Source organism: Alligator sinensis, unplaced genomic scaffold, assembly GCF_000455745.1.
Source record: "Alligator sinensis unplaced genomic scaffold, ASM45574v1 scaffold675_1, whole genome shotgun sequence".
NCBI classification, from domain to species: Eukaryota; Metazoa; Chordata; order Crocodylia; family Alligatoridae; genus Alligator; species Alligator sinensis.
The window spans coordinates 543,776-553,525 of record NW_005842594.1 but is presented as its reverse complement, the minus strand read 5'-3'; positions in this window follow the sequence as shown (position 1 = coordinate 553,525).

Below are 9,750 nucleotides of genomic sequence, written 5' to 3'. Positions count from 1 at the left end.
TAAGGACAGCCCCATGCAGGCTGTGAGTGGCTGCAGCAGGGAGCACAGGCTATGGGGCAGGCGAGGGGCTGCTTTTCCCCGTGTTCTGCACCAGCTCCTTCCCTGCCAGCGAGCAGGGGGTCAGGGCTGTGTGCTGCCCCCCGCCTGTACCATGGGGGGCACTGGTAGTGAGCAGGAGTGGGAGCACAGGGCCAGTGCCAGCAGGGCCCAGAGCAGGGTGTCAGGAGCGTGGGGCCCCAGCCAGCAGGGGCTCTATGGAGCCGGGCCAGCTCCCCTGTCTCCCTGCTGGTGCAGCCCAGCCTCGCTCCACAGACCCCTGCCAGCCTGTGCCCTGCTCTGGGCTCCACTGGTGCCAGCTCTGGGACATTGGTCCCAAGACATTGGGACATTGGTCCCAAGATGGTGACCAGGGGGCGGGGCACCTGTCAAGGGGCGGGGCTACCCATGCAGACCTCAACAGCTTGCCAAAACTGGGTAAGTGGCCCTCCACCCAAAATAATTGCCCACCCATTGCAGGAATACCCGTGGGTCTGACTATGGGATGAGCTTGTGCATGGAGGCTATGGGCTAAAATCCTGTGATCAGGAAGGCACCATTTGCTCTGAAAGCAAATGAAAGTGTTCCCCCCTTTAACTGGCCAAGTCATTCTTCATTCCTGGATTGAACCAGGGGCAGCTTATGGGGTGACAGTGCCAGTGTAAACCTGTCCAGGGCATGGCCGAGGTGGTGGGAGGTGTGGGTGTCCATGCAGGTGAGCAGATGATTGATTCATGTAGGGCAGGCTGAACTGCAACATATGGTTTGCAATACCTGGCATCCAAAAACACACATTACACCCAAGTACCTAAAAATTGCAGGTATCCTCTTTCTCTCCTATCTGCAATTCAAAGTGGCATCTGGTGGACAAAGGAGCTCACTACACAAAAATTGCAGCAGCATCTGGTGGACACAGAGGCTCATTACACATCACTGAGTGAATTTCAGTTTACATGCGACAGATCCATGGATACATCGGTTTAATTTGTGGTGATCCAAAGTAAAATACATCAGGATGTGTTTTACTTCGAATCGCAAAGGACATTTAAATAGCCCCCCAAAAACCCTCATACATGTAAACTGTAATGCAGTCAGATCACAAAAAAGGGCAATTTTTGCCGTCATGTGTACAAACACCCTAAGAAATTACATGGGCTAAGGAGCTGATTGGTAGAACTACCTTGAAATTAGCGCAAGATAATAAGGGTGTGCATGTGGAAGTTATCACAGAGTAGCTGATACACAGTAAATTCACAGCCTAGCTTGCCTTGCAGTAACTTATTCATGTAGCCAGACCTTAAGATGCTATGTAAAACATTCCCAGTGGAATCAAGGAGGGAGCTGTGGCTATCAGAAACTTCGCTGTCAGGCTCTACCAACAGAACTTTCCCAGCAAGATGGCCCTGATAGCAACAGAAATCAGAGGAAGTAGGTCATGGGTTTCTCCCTAAGTCAAAATAACTTATCCCGGATGATATCAATAGCCAAGCCAAGCTAAGAACAGTCAGCTCAGAGGAAGACGCATAAGTTTATACACTCAACAAGAAAACCACTGTTACCCTCACTGTGTTCTTGGTTTCCTGTCACACACAGTTGCATTGCAAAGGACTTACATGGCTTTGGTCATTGCAATGGCTTGCTGCACTCCACCACCTCTGACCTACTTTGCAGTTCCATTAGCACAGCACAGTATCCAATGTAATGCAGAGTTCTAACAACTGGAATCATAACTGCTGACTGCATAAATTTTGCAAATCATAAGAGATTGCTTAGAAAAGCCACAGCTTCTGGCAGGAACATTTGCAAACAAGCTTCAATGAATGGATCTGAGTTTAATAAAGCTCCAGCAGCAGCCAAGTTATGAAAGTTTAGGAACATTTATACTTATGCTGTGCTGTATCCTGCTAACCTCCCAAGCTGTTTTCCCTGGTTTGAAAATCATTGATAAAAATGAAACTCTATATGCTAACTAGAATAATAAGATCAGTGTATCCATGGGTATAATTCCTTTCTTTTCTTTTTTCCAAACTTATGTATATGATTTGCAGTGGAACTAGTAAGAAAAGAAGACCATCGCTACATTTCACGTTGCATTATAGAACTATAGCAATTCTTGGACAACACATACTTAAAATCCATCAGTTTTGCTAATTTTATACACTGTTGGGCCAGAGAAGGCAGGAGGGGGATATCTGTATATCCTAGGTCTTCTTGATGCTTTTGTCCTTTCTTGTTCCCATTCTAGCCACAAAGAAAGGACTGTTGTAAGGAGCACTTCCCTGCTTGGACTGTGTCCCTATCCTGGCTTTCAGTTTTTTCCATGAGGCAAGTCATCTGTACGCTCCTGAACTGTGTGAGAAAGTATCAGGGGCTCCTCCTTTTCCCAAGATTCTGACAGGCCCCCATCGGCTGCTGTTACAAGGTAGGAGAACAATTTCCTGCTTTGAAATGAAGAAATTTCTAGGTTCAGGAGCTTCACAGGTTTAAGAAGGGACCATCATCATAGAATTACAGAGACATATGGCTGGACGAGACTTCAAAAGGTCATCTAATTCAACTCCCTGCCTGAGGCAATAGATTTGGATAGGTCAGTTTAGATAAGGATGATCCTGCCTCAGTTCGGGGGTTGGACTAGATTGGAGTGAGCAAAATATGGCCCACAAACTAGGTCCAGCCCACAGAGGGACTTTGTCCAGCCTGCTGTGGGTCCCTTGGTTCCATTTGGCCCAGGCACCACCCGGCTGTGGTACGTCCTGTCTGCAGTCAGACTGGGGCAGCTCCACAGTGGGACTGCCTTTCTAGGCAGCCCACGCAGCAGTGATGCCTTCCACCTGCCACTGCCACCAGCCCCAGCCCCACAGTACTGGCGGGGACCCATGCTTCATCGCCCCAACCCAGCATGCCCCGCGCCTGCTCTGGACTTGCCTGTCCAGGCTGAGCAGCAGCAGTGGCCAGGCAGAAACAATTGCTTGGCGTGAGAAAAAAGTGTCCCCTCCCTCTTACCACTGCCAGGCTGTTATCACTGCAGCCACCTGGAGCCCGTGCCACACCAGACTGCCCTGCGTCTCCATCACTGCCACCTCTGGGCTGCCTGGCGGGGCAGCAGTGACAATGCAGAGCAGCCACAGGGCAGCCCAGAGGCAGCAGTGATGGAGAGTCCCCCACAAACCCCATGCCTACCCACCTACACCCACACCTACCCTTACCCTCTATACCCCTGCAATATACAAGAGTAAGACTTCGTTTTGAGCTGTTATGTAATCAGCTTTACATACATGAAGCAAACACACAAATCAGGACAAAAATACATATTTTTAAATAAAATTAAAATATGTTATTGTGGATGTTTGATTTTTAGTAAATCATTTCTTTTTTTTTCTGGTTCCAAGATGGCAAACCTCCTTTCCAAAAGGAGTACTTCCATGGGCAAGGGGAGGGACTTCTGGTGGCAAAGGTCAGGGGATAGGGGGCGGGACTTCTAGTCCTATGATGGTGACCAGGTGTCCTTGTCATGGGTGGGGCCACCCTTGCTCACCAAAACTCATTAAGCAACCCTCTAGCCAAAATAATTGCCCATCCTGGGACTAGATCTCTCAAGGTACCTTCTAGCCCTAATTCACTATGGTTCTATGATTCAAAGCATACATTATGATCAAATACTCTGATCCATAGCATAACACAAACTAAAGAACAACATGTAGCAATGTCTGCATCAAGCCCATCCTTTCTGAATGAATTGAAAAGTAGCTTTTAGGAAGAAATGCATGGCCTTGATTTTAAAAACCTCAGTAACAGAGAATCCTCCATGTCCCTGGGTAAATTAAGTTCATAATTAATTCCCTTTACTGTAAAAAAAACTGCATTTTATTTCTACTCTGAATTTGCATGGCTTTGACTTCTAATGTATGGAACCAAGTATACTAATGTTTGATAAACAAGATCCCTCTAGGATCAAACCTTCTCCCTGGACACCAAATCATGTCCCAAACATCTCCTGGAGGAGCAAAACAGACTGAGCTCCTGAAAGGCAGCTCTCCAGATCCACATATAATTCATCTGTGTTACGTCATTATAAGATTTAATTGAAGATTTTCCTTACTTGTCAACCAACGAGATCTGAAGGAAAACTCAGAGTTTCCTGTCACTTTCCCTAGGTATTGCCTGCATAGAAAGTGCCTGGGACCCTGTTTTGTACCACTCCATTCATTCCTGTGTTAAACATACCTTAGTAAAACAGACTCTTGGACAATCAGCCTTCATTTCAGCAATCTCCTGGATCTATGGCTCAGCATTTCTGTATCACTTTACATCCCCCAACATATACCATAAACTGACATGGTCTGTTTTACATTTACTGCAGTTTACAAAGCTCTTTTGCCTGGCTGCTTGCAAAATTTCTAGTGATAGACATAGCTCAGTGCCAAAAATCAGAGCTGACTGCTGTGCCTTTCTATAACAAAGACATCACAACCTTTTCTTTTCCTATTATTATTGGAACTATTATTATTATTATTATTATTATTATTATTACCATTGGTTCTCAGTTGCCAGGCTTGTAGAACTAGAGTAATAAGTAAAAGATGCCTGACTTGGGCTCCTGGGGAGTGAAAGCAGAAATCTTCCCTTGTGTTTCCTGTGTTTAAAAGCTTGAGTCATTCTCTCTGATACTAATCCTTGGTCAGGAATTTATAAAACTCCATGTTGGAAAGTTGTCTCTCAGCTTTCTTTATGAATGCTATGCAACCTACATTCCCAGTGGGTTAACTGCCTTGTTTATTTCTATCTATTCAACCAACTTTTCTCTCTCTTAACAGTGGCCCCTTCCCTTATACTTTGCTCAGCCTTTCCCAATGTGTTTACATTCCTTTATATTTAGCACTCTCTGCTTTCTTAGAATCCATTCATAGCATCTGGTGAAATAGGCTATCAACAACAAAAGCTCATACCTCTCTGAACCAGTATATTCTCTACAGCGCCATGCTGCCCTGACTCAGGCCTGACTTCAGACTAACACAGTTTATTGCTTTTCTCAATTACTTGTCCTGCTGTCCCACTAACAGAGAAAGAACCTTCTAGGTAATCCTTTCTGTCCATGGGACAGCAGCTTTTTGAATGAGTGACATGGTTAACTTCATTTCCAGCATGCTAAAGGTCTTCAGTTGTTTCCATTCATAGACAACTCTACTGATTTCTGGATCTGAACAGATTTGGGGCTTTGTTCCTGCAGTGCAGTGGTGCTCAACCTTTATGGCTGGCAGGCCAGATGGGCAGTGCCCAGGCCATCCATGGGTCAGATCCGGTTGATGGTCCCAATCCAACATGGGGTGGTTACAGTAGGGCCCCATTCAGCCTTGAGGAGGGAAGCAGGGGGCATCCCTGTTCCAACCAGGCCGTGCAATGGGGAGGAGGCATGGCCCAGTCCCCCAGGAGGAAGGGGTTTTAGCTGGCCCATACCCAGCCTCATAGGGAAAGGGGGCATGACCTGACCCCAAATTACTGTATGGGGTTTGGGAATTTGGTAGCATGAGAAGGTGGCCGTATTTATTGCTACCACTCCCCTGCTTCCAAATTTCACAATCCATGGGAAGCTCATGGGCCAGCTAACTATGGCTCCATGGTCCACATTTGGCAGGTTGGAACCCTGCTGTAGTACATCACCTTTCATAAATGGAATATTTTATTTCTAAGCCCACTTCCTTATTTTAGTTTAATCTTGTCCCTTAACTGCACCTGCTAAGGCAACAAAAATGTGGGAACAGTTATATATTATTTCTGGTCTGTTCTTCTGCACACACTGTATCTGGTTTGTTTATTTTTTCCTTTTCTATAATTAAGTCTTAGAAGTGAGGATAGGGATTTTTTTTCAGCCAAATCTTCCTAAATGTCCTTCAGCTTCTTGTCCTGGACAATTCACCCATCTTAAGTGTTCCCCCTTCTTCCCACTCTGCCCCTACATGTCATGGAGAAAGAACCCATTGACAGGTAGTAAACTGGTTATTGTCTACACTCTCTCCTCTTCATCCCAACAGAGCACTCCTTGTGTGTGTAGTGGGCTTGCCAGGCTTTGCCTGGCTCTCCAGGCTTAGGAAACCACAAATGCGATTGGTGGGGCAAAACCCACCAATCAGAGGCAGGCAGGGGAGAAGCCAAGAGAAGAGTCCACTCTGCCTCTTCTCCAAAGGGGGGGCAGGAGCAGATCTAATTGGGAACTGCAGTTGCAGCCCCCTGATTGGTTCATTTTCAATTTGGGGGCAGAGCCCCTGAAGGGGATATAAGCAGCTGTGTGCCAAGCATGCAGTGCAGTCGGCAAGGGATGAAGAAGAAGGAAGAGGTCCCGGGGCCAAGAAGATCTGGGAGAGCTGTCCAGCGGGTGTATCCAGCTGCCCAGAAGATCCCACCACTGTACAGAAGCAGTGGGCAGTTCAGGCGTCGCTGCACAGAGGGTCTGCAAGGGAACAGGATCCAAGGAGCCACAGTGAGGTGGCTCAGGTCTCCAACCCCAGCACAAGGTCAGGCTGCTGGGAAGACATTGCTGCAAGGAGGGTCCACAAGAAACTGGGATCCTGGGACCTGCGTTGAGGTGGCTCAGGTCTCAAATCCCAGCCCAAGGCCAGGCTGCAGTGCAGACATTGCTGCATGGAGGGTCCGCAACGGACCAGGACCCTGGGAGCCACAATGAGGCAGCTTGGGTCTCCAACCCTGGCATGAGGCCAGACTGCCAGGCAGGAGTCACTGCATGGAGGGTCCGTGAGGGACCAGGACCATGGGAGCCACAGTGAAGTGGTCTCCAACCCCAACATGAGGCCAGGCTGTGGTGCAGGCATCACTGCACAGAGGGTCCACAAGGGACCGGGACCATGGAAGCTGCAGTGAGGTAGCTCAGGTCTCCAACCCTGGCATAAGGCCGGGCTGCCAGGCAGGTGTCACTGCACAGAGGGTCCATGAGGGATCAAAACCCTGGGAGCCACACTGAGGCAACTCGGGTCTCCAGCCCAGACACAAGGCTGGGCATGGGAGCCAGCGCTTCTGTGCAGAGAGCAATTCTAGGGCATAATGCCCTGGAGAAGGAGGGGCCAGGCAGTCTGGATCCTATCCCCTGTGGTGGGTTCACAAGGGCCCCAAAACAGAGCAGTCCCCAAGTGCAGGGAGCAATATTTGGAGCAACCCGGCCCTGGGCACGCATGAAGCAGCCTGGGCCCACAACTCCCTCTGCTGAGAAGGACTAAGGCACTGGGATGAGTGAGTGAGTCACGCCGTTTCCCTGGGGCCTGGAACTGAACACTCCCCCTGAAAAAACATCAGCCAGGCCCAGGAAGCTTATAGACACCACCCACCCAGCTCCTTGGGACATGTGAGTCAGTGGGGCAATGGGTCTCCCACCAGGGAGGAGGTAGCCTCAATAAAGAGGCTGGAGGAGGAGACTCTCTAAAGCAGAGCTTTCCAAACTTTTCATGTTGGTGACACACTTTTTAGACATGCATCATTTCGCGACACAGTAATTCAGTTCCGGGGGAGGGGCCAAGGGAAGCAGACGCGAGTAAGGGAGCTCCGTGGTGCCCTTCCACAAAATTTTCTGCATTTTGCGCGACACACCTACACACTGCCGCCAACACACTAATGTGTCGCGGCACACAGTTTGGAAAGCTCTGCTCTAAAAGGAGGGGAACCACTAGAGAACTCTTGCACCTCATATTTTGGAGTGTTTACTGATTGTTTGATATGTGCCGTGCATTTGTGGAGTGTTTATTAACTGTTAACTGTACACCTTGTATTTTAGAGTGCCATTTATTGTTGTACTTATACCTGTTTATACCGTTTGGGACTGTTGCACTTACCTGCTTGCATTTGGGCCTGTGTATAGTTATGGTTATATTTACTTGTAACCTGTAAATACTCACCTTAGTTCAGTACCTCATGTGTGTGCGTGTAAAATTTGTACCTGGTTAAGACATTGCTTTCTGTTCCTCCTCTACTGAGACACGATAGGTGAGAGGGAATTGCAAGGAGACTGCAGTTTCCACTCCCAGCACATGTGCCCTGCTGGCTTTCCCTTTCTATTGGTGAGGGGGGACACTCACTTTGCAGATACCCAGGTTACATGTGAAATAGATGTCATGTCTCCAGTATGGCTTACAAAATGGGGTTTAATTGCTTCCACCAAAAGTACTTTGGAAATCAGATGTGGGCAGCTGCCCAACAACACAATTTTCCATATATACCTGCCCCTCTTCCCCCTCTCTCCCACAAGTCTTTCTTTTTCCAGGAAGTTTGCAAAGGACATTAGATTTTGTATTTCTGGTTGTCAAATTATTGAGCTGCACAGTAACCAAGATAGGCAAATAGTGGCACTAGCCTCCCCACTTCAGGTAACCCAGTGGAAAAGAATGCAGTGAATCTCCATAATGAAAAGCATATTCCAGGTCAGTGGTAGGATAACAATGCCAACATCCACAGCTGCACAGATAGAGAGACACATAATTACTTTGGGCTAAATCCTATTTTCCTTTGTGTGGTTAAATGGAACACAAGTAACCATATAACTGCAGTTTTTGGTACTTCTGCACAGTTTAAGATTCTAATCTGTTACAGAGCAACATAGAATTAGCCAGTACCTGACAGGCAAAGAAGGGCCCTCCAACCCATGTAGCACAATATCCTAGTGGTTGGGGCATTTGTTCAGGGTGTGGGAGACCCAAGTCCTGGGCCTCCTCATCCCAAAAAAGGTTTGAACCTGCATCTTCTTCATCGTAGAGTGCAGTCAGCAGGAGGCCATGGAGTAGTTATTGCCCAAGTCCTTCTCCAGCCCTCCTCTTGAAATAGACCCACTGCACCATACTTTTTGTATTCAGCAGATAAAAGAAAAAACAGCAATGGGAAAGTTTTTTCCCCAGTAGGAGCAGGGGCCCAAGCTGGAACTTAGGGCCCCTGCCATCCAGTTCAGTACACTTTTGCTTACTGTCATGGCACGGGGTCCTGCAGGATGTCCGTGATCTCCCCAAGGCCCCCTTACTGTGCCAAGTTGGCCCAATGGTCGCCCTCCATTCTCGCCTGCCACGTCTTTGATGGTAAATATATCGTAGGGAGGCTGCCTTTACATCATCTTGGACATGATTTTGCTGTACTCTCTGACCCTGTGGGATCCTAGACCCCTTGTGGGTCCCATTCTGCAATGGGTGTTTTGGGGCACCCTAGCCTTAAGGGCTATGTGTGACTCCAAACACCCCTTTACCACGCCCCAAGCCTCACAGATGGAAATGATGTTTTTTGGTCTGGGCCTTGTTATAATTTGGCCCCCTGGTCCTCCTTGGGCTCTCCGCAGCCCTGTCTCGCTCCGCGCTTCCACTGGTACTCGGGCTCTCTGCGGCCCTGCAAAGTGCTGCACCCTCTCTGGTGCCAGGGTTGGTGCACTCCCAATTGCTGCACCTCCTCTGGCGCTGGGGTCCCCACACTGCCGTGGGTCCCCTATGAGGCCTCCTCCTTCCTAATAGCCTCACCCAAACCACCGATCTTAAACAGCAAAGAAAACACAAGCCCCTGAGCTATAACATAAATTCAAGCTGCCTGGCTATAACATCATTCAAGCCACACCAGGGGTGCTCCATCCCTCACCAGTATCAGGGACTGTACCTGCAGTCAGGCCTCTCCCCTTTGGTTGCTTTGGGACAGCTCCTTCCCCCTTGGCTGCTGGCAGGGGACTTCTCGCCCGGCCCCAGC